This window comes from Dreissena polymorpha, chromosome 4 (assembly GCF_020536995.1).
Source record: "Dreissena polymorpha isolate Duluth1 chromosome 4, UMN_Dpol_1.0, whole genome shotgun sequence".
Classification (NCBI taxonomy): domain Eukaryota; kingdom Metazoa; phylum Mollusca; class Bivalvia; order Myida; family Dreissenidae; genus Dreissena; species Dreissena polymorpha.
Window position 1 is genome coordinate 119,382,486 of NC_068358.1, and position 14,296 is coordinate 119,396,781.

Consider the following 14,296-nt stretch of genomic DNA (forward strand, 5'->3'; position numbering starts at 1 on the left):
GCTTTAGAAACATCTAAATGTTGCTACTCGCTTTATCATTAGGTAAAATGGCTTAAAATGTTTTTTTAACACATGTTAAATCATCCTAGCATTTCTTTTTCAAATGCACTACATTCAAAGCCATATCTCGTTGTCTTAACTAACATATATCAGTAACATCAGATTAGTGTTAATAAACTATTATTTGACGATCCGTGATTGAGAGATAAGCAAACTTTCGCAAAATATCCGGCATTTCAATTATATATATAAAACACATGGAATGATTGTATAATTAATACAGTTATGAAAAAGATATAAACTATTGTTTTACATTGCTGAACTAGATTTGTTTCGCTTCAATATATAATGTAAGTATGTTGATTGATGTGAAGATGAGCACTCATCTTGTTTATCGTTTTACTCTTTAAATTCCTTCTATTTTCAGAATTGTATTGTTTATTTATTTTGGCGTTTTATTTGTAGGCACTAATTACATGATGCAGTGCAGTAGCCCTAATGTTTGGGCGAAATCTGGAGTCATATTCTCTTAGTTAAGTAGAACGATTGTATATTCTTTTATGAAGTGCCATTTGTAAATATTAATACTACTTTAAATATTCATGAAAATGACAGGTAAAATTATAGCGTGTAGGTAACACTGGATGATGTTTCCTACCCTCTGATTTAGTATATGCTTATATAGCATATTTAACATTTTAATTTTCGGTCATTTTTTTCTTTTTAAGTTCAGTACACGTAACCCATTTGTGATGCACGCATTATAGCTGTAAATGAAATTTTCGTATAGTTAAGGTTAACCAAGCGTTAATTTCTTGTGTCTGTTTGTTATCAGGTCCTTATTTTTGACATTTTAACATGCATACATTTGAGTAATGTGTTGGTAGAACAATCTATTAACACGAATTGCGATTAGATAAGAATTATAGATTATGACATAACAACACTGTGGTGCGAGTGTCCCTGTTGCGGATCTTTTATTTTGTACAGCAAATACGCTTGTTTTAATACGTCTGGATACGCTTATTGAGGTTTTAAACAATGTAAAAACAATTCATGAATATAAAATGATTTTTCGAACATACAAAGAAATCAAACATCAAAATAAAAACACCATAATTTCAGTCCATCATGAACTAATAATTCATTCAACATGCTATTTATTGCGTCGTTTTTATATCGCTCACTTAATAATAATTTCATCTGACAACAAGGTTATGTTGGGTAAATGGAATGTTGTGAATATTAAAAGTGTTAGTTAATGAAGGACAAACGCGCTTACATCACAGTTAATTTGACATAATCAAAATCATAAGTTCAAGATAAAGTATGCAATTTTAAGTATGCTTTAAATCGATAATCTCGTAGGGTGAGCGGAAGAGGGGATGATTAATTATAGCTTTGTTGTATACGGAAACCCAATAGTAAGAGGTGGTAATCACTTGACAAACAAGATGGAGACAGATTTGTTCCGCCGTTTTATACCCGTTTCATACCATTTATTACTTAATAAACTGTTGAAATGCCGCTCATGTTCCATCTCTATCGGCTAGAAAGTGATTGGCGTTTATATCGTATAAATATTCGCTCTATATCTCCAATTTACTCGCTGCCAAAATTTTTAGCGGGTCACCCAGTTTCAGTTTCCGCTACGAAAAAAATCGTAGCCTGTAAAGCCGAGATAAAAAAGGAACATTAATACCAAATAAACGCTAATCAATTTTCTGCTGATATGACTGGAAAGTTAGCATTTTAACAATTTACACGAGTAAGAATGGGTACCAAACGGCCGAAAATACCTGTCGCCACATTGTGCCCCCCCCCCCCCCCCCCGATAGTGTCTTATGCACAGTGCAACAATGAATGTTGTGTCATTAATTTAATAAAAGTACTTGAATCATTGTATACACAAATAGGCGCATTTATTCAGTGTTTTTTTTTTATATATTGCAAATACTCGAAAAATAAATTGAGTACAAAAAACCTAAACCAACATAACGACACAGATAATACATTTGTTTAAAAATGCATAAAGTAATTGGTGGTCACGTACAACTTTGTTTTATTCAATACTGCATTGTAAATGTTTTTTAATTAATCGTCGAAACAAGATACAATGTTAAAATATGTCATCCATGTTTTGACCGAATTGACATAGATTTTGATATGGAATAATCATTTATGACTACATCAATCTTAAATTTAAAATCATTATAATCTTTCCGAATTAGTGACTAAATACTTTAACATTATAAGTTTTCTCATTACGCACTGACATATATATAGTTTTAAAAGTAAGCTGTACTTTCACATAAACGGTCGGCATATAATAATAACCAAACTGTACATGCTTCATGTGCACTTTTCTTTTATCCATAAATAATGTTGTATGTACCCGATACATTACACATACAATGAAAAAAATATATGCTGAATGTCCAAATGCTCTGTTAATCAAATTGTGTTAATTTCAAATGAATAACATATACTTTTGAATAAATGTGCTGTTTCTTAATGAACCTCTATAATAAGGCTAGCTTTAAATACAACAATTATTGTGTTTAACCTAAACTACCAAACATATATATGTATGTTCTATGTATGAATAGTTTTTTTTGCATAATTTATTTATTTCCTTATTGAAGATGTAAATACAGTTTTTCCAAATAACGATTTTCGGCCCGATAATATATCTACTAGATTTGGCGCCAGATCGAATCTGGAGACTAATTCTGTCTTGTTCTCCTTTTTGAGATGAGCAACCGTGCTCCTTGCATGACGCTCCTGCTCTCTATACCGAAAGAACTCTGGGGACTGTGAGTCCATTGCGCCTTTTTTGTCGGCCTCTAGGAGAACATCGATGCTGTCTTGTAGACTGGTCTCCATTCTTTCTAAAATATCCTTTTCCCGCTTGACTTCTTCAATTTGTAATTGTTTGTCAAAGTCGTCGCACATGTCTCTCTGACATTTGTCTTTTATCCCTTGCAACTTTGCTTTAAGTTGTTCAAAATGTTTTTCCATCTCTTGAGCGATATTAACCCTTGCTTGTCCAATAGTTTCCTCTTCATTTTCTCTACTGGCTATTTTATTGTTTGCCTCCTGTGTAAACATTATTCGCTCGATTTTGGCCCTGTCGTATTTAGTCGTAAAATTACTAAGGTCGATGACATTACACAAGTCACTTTGTAGATGTCTTTTCTCGATTAGGCATTGTATGCAAAGAAAAGCGCTATGGGTGTCACACAAGGCGTACGCATCCCGTGGTTCGTGGTCCGCGGAACCCAAACATATTGGCCTTATTGTGTGATTTTCAGCCATTATTTGTTTCTACAAATAGTACTTAAAACAAACTAACAAAACATCCATTAACTTTTTATCACGATTCATTGTTTATCTACGTTCTAAATAAAACATTATTTAAAAGACACGTTTACACGAATTAATGAAGTGGAAACTCTGCGCTACATTAACGTGTCATATAAAAGCAAAGTGAATATACAAACAAGCGTTTTCTTTAACCAAGTTTATTTGGTTGGATAAACGCACGTCAATCATTATTGACAAATATATCGATTTCCACATAATGAGTTTATACTGTGAAATACTCTTTTAAAATAAGAAACGCAGGGTTAGATTACATCCAGATAAACTCACTTCCGATTGTTTACCTTAAGTATATATATATCATTAGTATAAGGATTGTTAAAAGCCAAATAAACATGGTAAGTGTTTAATATTCGTGTTACACCGTGTTTAATTGAAATCTTAAAAAGCTGTACTTTAAGCTAATTTAATTAACGTTTTACACGTTGACTGTATTCACTTACATAGACAAATGTCTTTTAAAAATTAACAAATGCCAATTTCTTGTTTGTCATTTAGTTCCTCAAGTCATTTTGGTTCAAGTGAATCACTTATTTCAAAATTACATGATTACATTCTTGTTCTATAATTGCACCAATTTCACCTTTAAAAAAGTCATTGTTTAAACATATACCGCTAAAGGGTATCTACATTTTATTTATATTTTAGTAGATGTAAAGTGTCTTTAAACCGAGATATATAGGTAACAATTGTTATTATTTATAACAACTGATTGCATATTGCAGCTAGATTCAACATGTCTATAGACATCCCTTGGAAGCCCGAATGCAAAAACCACCCTCGCCAGACCGCACAGATACTTTGTCGTGACCACCATGACATCGTGTGTATCCAGTGCTATCTGGACAATCACAAGGCTTGCGACTCCATCGACATACATGACCCAAGAAAGGTTAAGTCGAAGTATTGCAAACTGGCAATAGAACTGATTGTTCTTAAAGACACTGTGGTCAAGAAATTAGCTGTTAGGGATTTTCTAATTAAACAGGTCGAAATTGAAAAGAATAAACTGTGTGCTCTGATGAACGACAAGTTCCTGTTGTTAGTAGGAAAACTTAAAATGTCCAAGGATAATAGTCTAACCGAAATGCAAATGCAATTTGACGAACGACTACGTGTTGCTAGAAAGGCAAAAGTTATGTTAGCGGGATACACAGAGAGATTGAAAGATGGAGGAATGTCAAAACGGGAAAGCATCGAGAGATTTTATAGGAACGACAGTGCAGGCGAAATTCCAAAAGCAAGATTTTCTCTCTCCAAACCTTTACATGACATTCTTATGGCTAAAGACCCATTTTACGGAAGTTACCATTTGCATGTAGTCTCACCTTTACGAAGAAATTGAGTATACGAGAATTAGATGTAAACATGTTTAGCTGTTTTATATCTGACGTTCTCAGTATGCGTTAAATAGAACTGGATTATTTATAAACAATAATTATTGAAGCACTGTAACTCTTCGTAGTTAAGGTAATTGTGTTTAGGTATGCAGTGTTACTGGATCAGTAAATACTAAATAGGTAATGTCCGTGATTTCTTTCAACCCGAAATACGACATGCACCCTGAACAGTATTTGTACAAAACTGGATGATTGAAAGTATCGCCACACATAACATGATTTTCCTTGTTGTTAATGACCTTAAACAGACAAAGGAAAACACAAAAGCTAAAAAAAGCAACAATAAACAACCAAAAACGATTGAATGAACCAAATGTTGTTTCTTACGCCCTTTGGCCTTCCGGCATTAAAACCCGACGTTTAACTGAAGTGCATTATTAAATGAAACAATGACGAATCATATATCGATATTGAATTTAATCCAATTATACATTGCAAATTCATAGTGTAAATGAATTTATACGGGGGGGGGGGGCACGTGCGTAAACGTAAGCTGACTGTGTTGAAGTGAGGTAAGTTGGAAATGAGATCCAAAATGGCGTCGTTTCGATGATGTTCGCTAAAGAGTTAGTTACAATTTCAATTGGTGAGCAACTAAATATTCTTAATATTTCTTAAAAATGAATTATTCCTTTCGGCTCAACGAGCTTTCCTCGGTTTTTGTTTCCAGATCGTAGACCTCGGAATAAAACAGTTATTGAAATAAAACCGTCCACACATGTGTTGCTTACTTACGTGGCCTTTGTGTTATTTGATGTACGAATATCTTTTTGTCCGAAAATACACAGTATTTGCGCATGTGTATTGTAACATGTAACACAAATCACGATCATTTTATTTTTCCGAAGCAGTTTTATCTCCAACGAAAGTTTATTGCCGAAATATTCTTAACAACTGCCGAAATATTGTTAACAACCCCCTTTCTGGAACTGACTTTTTTAAAACACATTTTGGGACCTTACTTTCAATTGACAAACAACCATTTTAAATGTTTTGACATAAAATATATACCCATCTTTAACAAAGTTAACAAATGTGGTGCAGAACTAGTGTTTTCTGAATCATGTTACATACTGTGGAATTATAATAATGCTGTGCATAATAACCTGCCGACCAATTGAATAAATTAACCTATTTCTAACACGAAAGGTTGTGTGATGGCTGATATACGAGCTACTCAAATGTTTATCAGCCTTGTTCTGTAATATTTCAATGAATCAAATGTTTAACTGATGTGTCGACCTTATGCTGAAAAATATTTTCCTGAACATGTTACTAATTTGTTTATCCACTTAAGCTTCATACTTTATTTCAAATGAGCAAACGTTGTTTCATTAATATTTTTTTCTTGTTTTTAAATTTGGTTTCAAAGACAACAGTCCCCAACCTCCTTGGTTTGGACTTGAAAAAGACGTTGGTTTGCCTCTGATTAATTAATAAAGTATCGCAAACAATGGATCAAACAAAGTAAACTTATTAATAGTATTCAGAAAGTCAGTGCTATAAACAAGAAAGCAATATTTTTTCAGCTTTTGATTTAACAATTTTATGTATCTTGATCGTGTAATAATGAATGTAATGGAGTGAACCATTTACAGAAACTGAAACAACACAGCATATTATTGTGCTTTTTTACCAAATCCTCAGCTTTAAAAATGTGAATTTCAAACACATACACACACACACACACACACACACACACCAGTTAGTTCTTGAGAATTACAAAACTATGCTCAAAATAGTCTCTGTTTTTTTAATTTCATTGAAGCAATAAGTATGTATTGTATTGCATTTTGTCGTTATGTTAACCTCTTTAGAAGTACACAATAGTTTTAAAAATGTTCTTTATTCATGAAACGAATTAATGCAATAAGTAGGTTTTGAACTTCATGTGTATCTTACGCAATTTTCAAATTTAACAATTAAATGACACATGACATGCCACATTTGTAAGCATTGCACACGTTTTAAAAGTTTCCCATAAAGTCAAGAAATACTAAAATAGTAACTTATTTTCATGTTTATGTGAAAACAGCAGATATATATTCTTTAAGTATTTGTTTAGTGCTTTTTTTATATAAATTTACTAGTAAAGTGTCTTGTCACGCTATTTAATGAAGCCTTAAGTTTTGAATAATATATTTCACTTAAGTACAACAGAGAAGTAAAATACACTGACCCTATTTGTACACAATCAGCTCCCCTGTACGCAACCCGTGTGAATAAAATCATGTAATATAAATTTGCATAACAACAGAATTACGTAATTGAACTATTTTTAACGAAACGTTTTAAATGGCTGGGCAGCGTTTTTAATAAAAAGGGAGGTAAATGCGAGTTTCAAAATATATGCTAATGCGTAAGTAATGCCTCTTATTTCTTTTAATACAGTAGCCGATACTACCTATTAAAGCATAGTAATTTTCTCGCTTTAAAATTAAAATGTATTAATATACGTATACATAAGTGCTTACGTAATATGAAATCTAACAGGTTTTGTTATGGCCTATATGCAGATCAAGTTATGATATTTTTTTCTTATTTTGCTTATATTTTAGTGATGTTGTAATATTTTACTTCGCATATACCAATAGTTGTAAGCTGGTTTTCCTACATCAGACTAAGACAGTCTTTTGATATAAATACCGCATGTAGTTCACTCTCGTCGAAAGTATAGTAACTCTATTTGGTAACTCTATTTGCTATTAATCACCCTATATCAATTAATAACTTGACACATGCCTTATGATTCAACGTCGTCCTAGATGACTTACATTTTATAAGAACAGTATTCACGGCCGTTAATCACGCGCGCGATGCATTAATAAATGAGCCAATGCAACTTCCGAGATGGCGCTCAGGCCTGGATGATTAGGCTAAATATGTTTATCAACACATTTCGCAATATTAAAAAAAAATCGGCCAATGTTGTGCGATTCAGCGATTATGTATTCATCTAAAAATGTACAGAAACATGCAATCTCAACCTATTTGGAAACGTGAGGACCTTTTTTATAACTTGTGGCATGGTAGAATTTGTAAAAGCAAATCGGTGTAATTTGCCTGTGTGACCAGCATTTCCCTGCCAATTAAATCGCTCATTTCATAAAGCGATTGCTTTGAACCTTTACATGTTAATGCGTGAAACAAAAACATCGGCTTCTAGCCGATATATTAGATACATTTGCATTTTTCAAAAAAAGATGGAGCCAATGCGAAGGAGATGGCGCTCAGATTAGGAGGTGGCACCAATGCACATTTATAGCAATTTTAAAGTGAAATAATTCATGTTATGATCTGTATTATGTTTACAGGATTTACATTATTTTTTGTAAGTTGACTACTTCAGCACATTTGAGTCGCGTGCGTTTTTAATTTGAAAAGTAGTTTTGTAATAATGTATTGATGGGTTTAAACGTTCTTCTTTGTAAGATAACAACTATAAACATTTATTATACAATAATGTTAATGGAAAAGACCGAAGTATCTTCATTTTTTTAAGAGTTGATAGTGGGAAAAACAACATTTATGAGCCTTATTAAGATTCGTTGACCGTATCCTTTAAGTCAATTAAGCATTTGGATTAACAGCCACAAATCATAGTTTCAAGAAGAAGTGTTATCTTATACTTATTACGTGAATTACCATACTGTATACAAATATTGATGTCGATGATTTATTTTGATAATGTTAAACATTAAGTTATTGGTTTTTTATTGGTATACAACTTATTTATTATAGATTGTGTTTATGTTCTGTAAAGATTTGGGCCTTTGTATGTACGTTGAAAAATATATTTAATATAACAAATAACATTATCTATCGAATCAACGTCATGTGATAATGTCATTGCGATATGACCGTTTATTAATACATCTTGCATTGGCGCAACCTCATATCATTAGTGCCACCTCTTCTACGTTGCTAAAGGTTTAACGAAATGTGATATGCTCATGCAGCCAATCACAAATTCGCAACATGTCCACATACAGATCGTCAGTATTCTAACTTTCAGTCTTCAGAAGCTGTAAGAAGCACAGCTTTTCCTGTCATAAGGATGGAATTAATTTAACGATTTTGCTTACCCATAGGTTGTTTGATAATTGCTTTCTTCAGAATCATCGCTAAACGTAGTGATTAACGATCAATCCAAAACATAATATTCGAAGTTGTATGACAAAAACTAATAACCGGGATACTTGGTACATGCGAGACAGTACAAGTTGTTTCGTATGTAAAATACTTTTGGTAAATGGAATTTGTACGCATTGTCTGTTTTCTTTCTTCTTATTATGGCAGTTAAACTACTTGATAGCGATAAGCATCCAGCTCAAATCGCACCGCGTAATCCAAAGCCTTCAAAATCTTCTTTCAGCCGCCGTGATGTGTTTGATTTGGTCTTACTTTGACAATCTGTATGCCGTCTAGAATAGAGCTTCAGGCTTTCGTATTTCATTTCATTGGCATATTCCATCTCTCGGAGTATTTGTTTTGCCGCCGCATGTAGCGTATTTGGGGAAGAGTGAATTTGCATGCCAAAAGAGTGCGCTGTCGCGTTGTTCGACCTCCATTCGCAGAGCAAAAATCACATTTATCAATACCACATCACTGCATATTTAATTGTGTTGAAAAAAGATCAACTGTCACAATCATCTATTGGTGCCGGCAAGCGGCAGGTTTGGTACTTTTTAATGTCTGCCGTCGGCTACCTTGTCCTACATTATTGAATGCCCATAAGCTATGCCTTTATTTTACTGGCCTCTTCGTCTCCAAGGCGTATTTCAGATTGAACAAGGTATCGCATCTGTTTTGATACGAAAGTTGCCACGTATCTCTTATAAATGATCCGCGTTCTTGTCTACTTGAGCAGGAAATGCCAACAATAAATTTGTGTTTCAGCCCGCTATCCGCCTGGTCGACAGCTTTGATTGCAGACCATCTACTAACCAGTAAGCCTAAGATACACACCTTTCTTATGTGTGTGTCATCTGAAAATCTGACAACCAGTACCCGTAGAGAATCATATTGTACCACTTGACAAGAGAAGATAGTGGTGGCTGTGGCATGGGTGTATTGTTGTATCGTAAAATCTGCGGACCAGACTTCGTCCTTCTTGAGAACCAGTCCTCTTGAGTTTCTATGTTTGGAAGCCCTTTTGGCCCAAGTGAAATCGTCTCTATGGAATGTCATGATCCAATTTGCATTTCTGTGCGATTGGTGGCAACCGAAATGTCATCCAAGAATCTTTTCTTTGATGGAAACCGGGTGTCTGTTTGTGTTCTGGTGTTTCACGTATCTCGTTCTTCTGTCTGATGATTGGATTCTTGGCTTTGATTTTTTTTTTACCGAGACTGTGCAGCCGGTAACACTGTCATCTCGAAGAATTCTACCATTTTGGAAGTTGATCCTGTCCACGGTCAATTCGGGAGTAGTACTCGTTAAAAGATGTATGCCGCTGTACTAGTGTCAGCTTCTTATGATGTTCAGCATATGCGCAAGGACATGACAAATACAAGTAAATAAGTTGTTTGGTATCCTCGTACACGAATTCGCTTTAACTTGATTTTGTGAATGAATATTTGTTTGTTTTAACAGCAGTCTGATTGTACGTGTATGCTCTATACACGCATTAAACATGTTTAACATCAAATGTGAGAACGAGTCCATGTACTTGTCTTCAACAAAATAAATAATTCATCTGGACATTAATGAGAAGATCATTTTCCATTAACTTTAAACGAGTTAATATTTTGGAACTTGCAAATACCTTCTATTTTTGTAAAAGAAAAGGGGGACTTCTCACTTTGGTTACTCATTTGGCCCTCGTGCAGATTTAGACCTTGCATGTTTAACCACATACTTAATTTCTCCTATACGTTGGCTATCCATCTTGGAAGCGGATCGCATGTGCTTAGACAACACTTATCTTCTCATTCTTATCTGGAGATTTAACTCATAGTCGTTAAGCATGGCCTGATGACAGGTATACGCGTGTGTTTTCCTTGTAACTTTCCAACTTCCCTGTCTTGTTGTCTTTGTGATGTATTTTTTGTTGTCCCTGAACTTTTGTTTCTCTCTTCAACCTGGTCCACTATGAAGATCTCAGCTCCTTTAATCTGCCTCTCAGTTTATTTATTAGTTGTTTCAGACTGATTTGTAATGTTTCGTAATTATTATGTATTTTTCACAAACGATGTTTCTATGTAATTTGTATTTATAGTACACATTACGTTTGATTGTTTGTTCGACATTGGCATTATAAAACGCATATTGTAGAATCCTTATTAACCCAATACAATCATGAAATCCTGTCTTGAAACACTTTTCTTAAACGCTGAACAAAGAAAAAATACAGCATTGCAAGTGTGAGCATTACACGTTTATTTAGACTTAATGCGAGGTTATCGCGCTATAAACATGGACAATCATTTTCATCGTTAACACTATTTAATATGTGTTTACATACATCATAATTGGAAATTCTATGATGTAATTATCATGGCAAACGCATATCTTCCTTTTTGCTAGGATATACTCTAAAAACCAAGTTTTGAGTTGTTTTAATTATATTAAATTTCGGATGAATATGTATTTCGAACACATAACAGACATATTATACATCGGTTCAACAGTTAAAACGGTAATCCTTATTTTTATCAAGCGCGGTAAATAAATTAATGTTTCTATTAAAACTTTGTACAAATAACATTTACAAAGCAATGTCGCACTTTTGTTGGCAATGACAGACTATCTCAATAAAATATCCGACATGCGATTGCATTCATGCACCGACAAGCGACAAGCGTTCATTTTGCTGTTCAGCAATTTATTTTGTTGCCGATTTCCTGTGTTTGAGTAATCTTCTATATTAAATTATATTACATAAACGTCGAATCGTGCGTCATATATTAAACGAAAAATGATGTTCTTCGGGATCTTGCGATGATGATATGAAGATAAATTTGTGTCATTTCAGACAAAGTCTGAAACTATTGTTTGCTTTTTAAAGACAAGACAAGACAAATATTTATTCACACTTGCAAAGTTTACATCGTCTAAACACTAGATATGTCACTTACAATTATGTCACAAACCAAAACAAAATATCTACCTATTGTTGAAAATTTAATGGTTCCGAACGGATCGTTCGGATATCACAGATTACATTATCAACACTTTTTTTAACCCATTAGTTAGCAATTGTTCCCATGCCTTTTTGTCAAATCCTATCATGACATTTGAAAGTGAAAAGCCGATGACGTTTTTTAAGGCATGCGTAATGTTTAATCCGTGGGGACAGTTTTATTATCACCAGTGTCATTGGCGTCTTAACTGTGTTTATGTTCTATTTCTGAAAGCACGCGAAATATCTGAAACGGACCCTGTTTTGACGGTTGTGTTTTACAATCACGCTTAATTTACCCAGTATCGACACCGAATTTGCAGACAGCCTCCCTGGCAAAAGAATATCAACATTGCTTGTTATCTTATCACATAATATCTGCATTATAAACATGTGGTTATTTATTTTATTGTAATCATGTATATTGATTCGAGACTGCTTTCATAATAACAATACCGTTTATCACATGCAACATTGAAAATGAATTAAACAGCTAGGAACCGAGTTGGTGAATACAGAATAAAGAATATGGATTATTTCTTTTTGTTTGGGAAAGTAAACATTAGTATTATCGGCTTTATGCGATCTATGTTGACACTTCTGTTTTAAAGTGATACTTAAAGAATGTAATTCTACTACACGTAACTGAATTTTCGTCATATTTTGTTTGTTAGTTTTACGAGTTCTAACGAGTTTATTCAAAGCGAAACTTTTGTTTTTATACGTCATACATATGGACAATAAAACACAATTACACACACTATTAATCAAAATGAAATGGTGTTAATTGAACTACTTGAAGTATCATTCATTATTGCATTGGCCTTTTGTAGCATCACATGTTTTTCTCAGTAGTGTGATAAAGATTATTATAAAAGGCGATCGACTTATGTGAAATATTTCAATAAAACAAACTACTATGTAAAAAAGAAAAATGATGAAAGCTGCAAATATATAAATATTAAAATTATGAAAACATGTTACAAAACGTAATATTTGGTTTAACCGCATACCCTATCAACAATTAAGTTAAACTTATATGTTCATGTTTCTTAACATTTGTGTTTGAGTATTTAAACATATGATTAAAATGACGGTTTTATAATAATATTAAAAAATCGAATGATGCTATAAATAACATTTAGGTTGTTGAATGTTTTCATTTTAATGATTTGGGTAAACACTATCGAAGCCGCACCCAACAAAAAAGCAAAAGCCAGGGACAAATTTCATTATGAAGCCATAATTTGCTTTTTAGCAACAAATGCATGGGCTTGAGGAAATAAAAAAATGAGTCATGTAAACATATTATTGGACCAGTTGTTTTATGTAATCCGTGCTAACTTATCGTTTTAATTGACGATTACCGTTTTAATGTATCGCCTCTAATTAATTAAGACTTGCATTTACTCATTAAATCATCTGGTTTTCTAAGGCTTTAAACAGTATCATATTTGTAAATGTGTATGATATTGAGAAAAAAAATCGATTACCAGATTAACTCATTTATATTGACTGCCAAATATAGGCCAACATGATAAATGCTATTGGAACACATAACACGACCAAGTAAACATGTACAAGTACTGTTAAAGCACTATTATTGCATTGATATTTATTAAAATTTTGATTGGTAACTTAACGCATGTAAGCCAGATAAAACGCTATATTACGCCTTATTTTTTTATCTTTAGATGGCTTTCCCATATAGTTGCTGCTATTGACCTGGATTTAAAAACACACATTATAATTTGCAACAGGTAAAAATCAGATCTTTTATTAAAAACTCATAAATGAACACTATTACAATGATTATTTTGTAAACTCCCTGACGAACTTTATTTGAATTGTAATAGGTTTGTGTATACATGTCAAAATATAAGGATGTAAAACACAATAATAATGGTTTTCGCCGTTATATTTACACATTTTTAGAGAAAAACCAATACGGTTTACATACAAAATTCGTACTTAACAGAGTTTAGAATTTAAGAAGTACTATTCTGACGCGTGTAAACTGGGATCTAAGATTTTCACCATAGAAATGCTGGTAATCTAAATAAATGAAGCTTTCAATATTATATTGGCTACGATAAAACTGTATATTGTATAATATTCGTCGTAAATGAAGGCTTGACCTGTGGTAATGATAACATTGCACAGACAATCAACACTTTTATGTACGGCTTACGTTGTACATTTTATTGTGTTCAAATATATGAAATGCATAATTCTTACAAATACGACCCGCACTTAATTAAAAAAAAGTTTATACATAAACAATAACAAATAGATATTCTTCTTCCACAAAACCATTATTTGGTTGTTATCATTTCTGACGACTATCAGATGCAACAGTGTGAAATGAGCAAATGTCATTTTTAGTTCA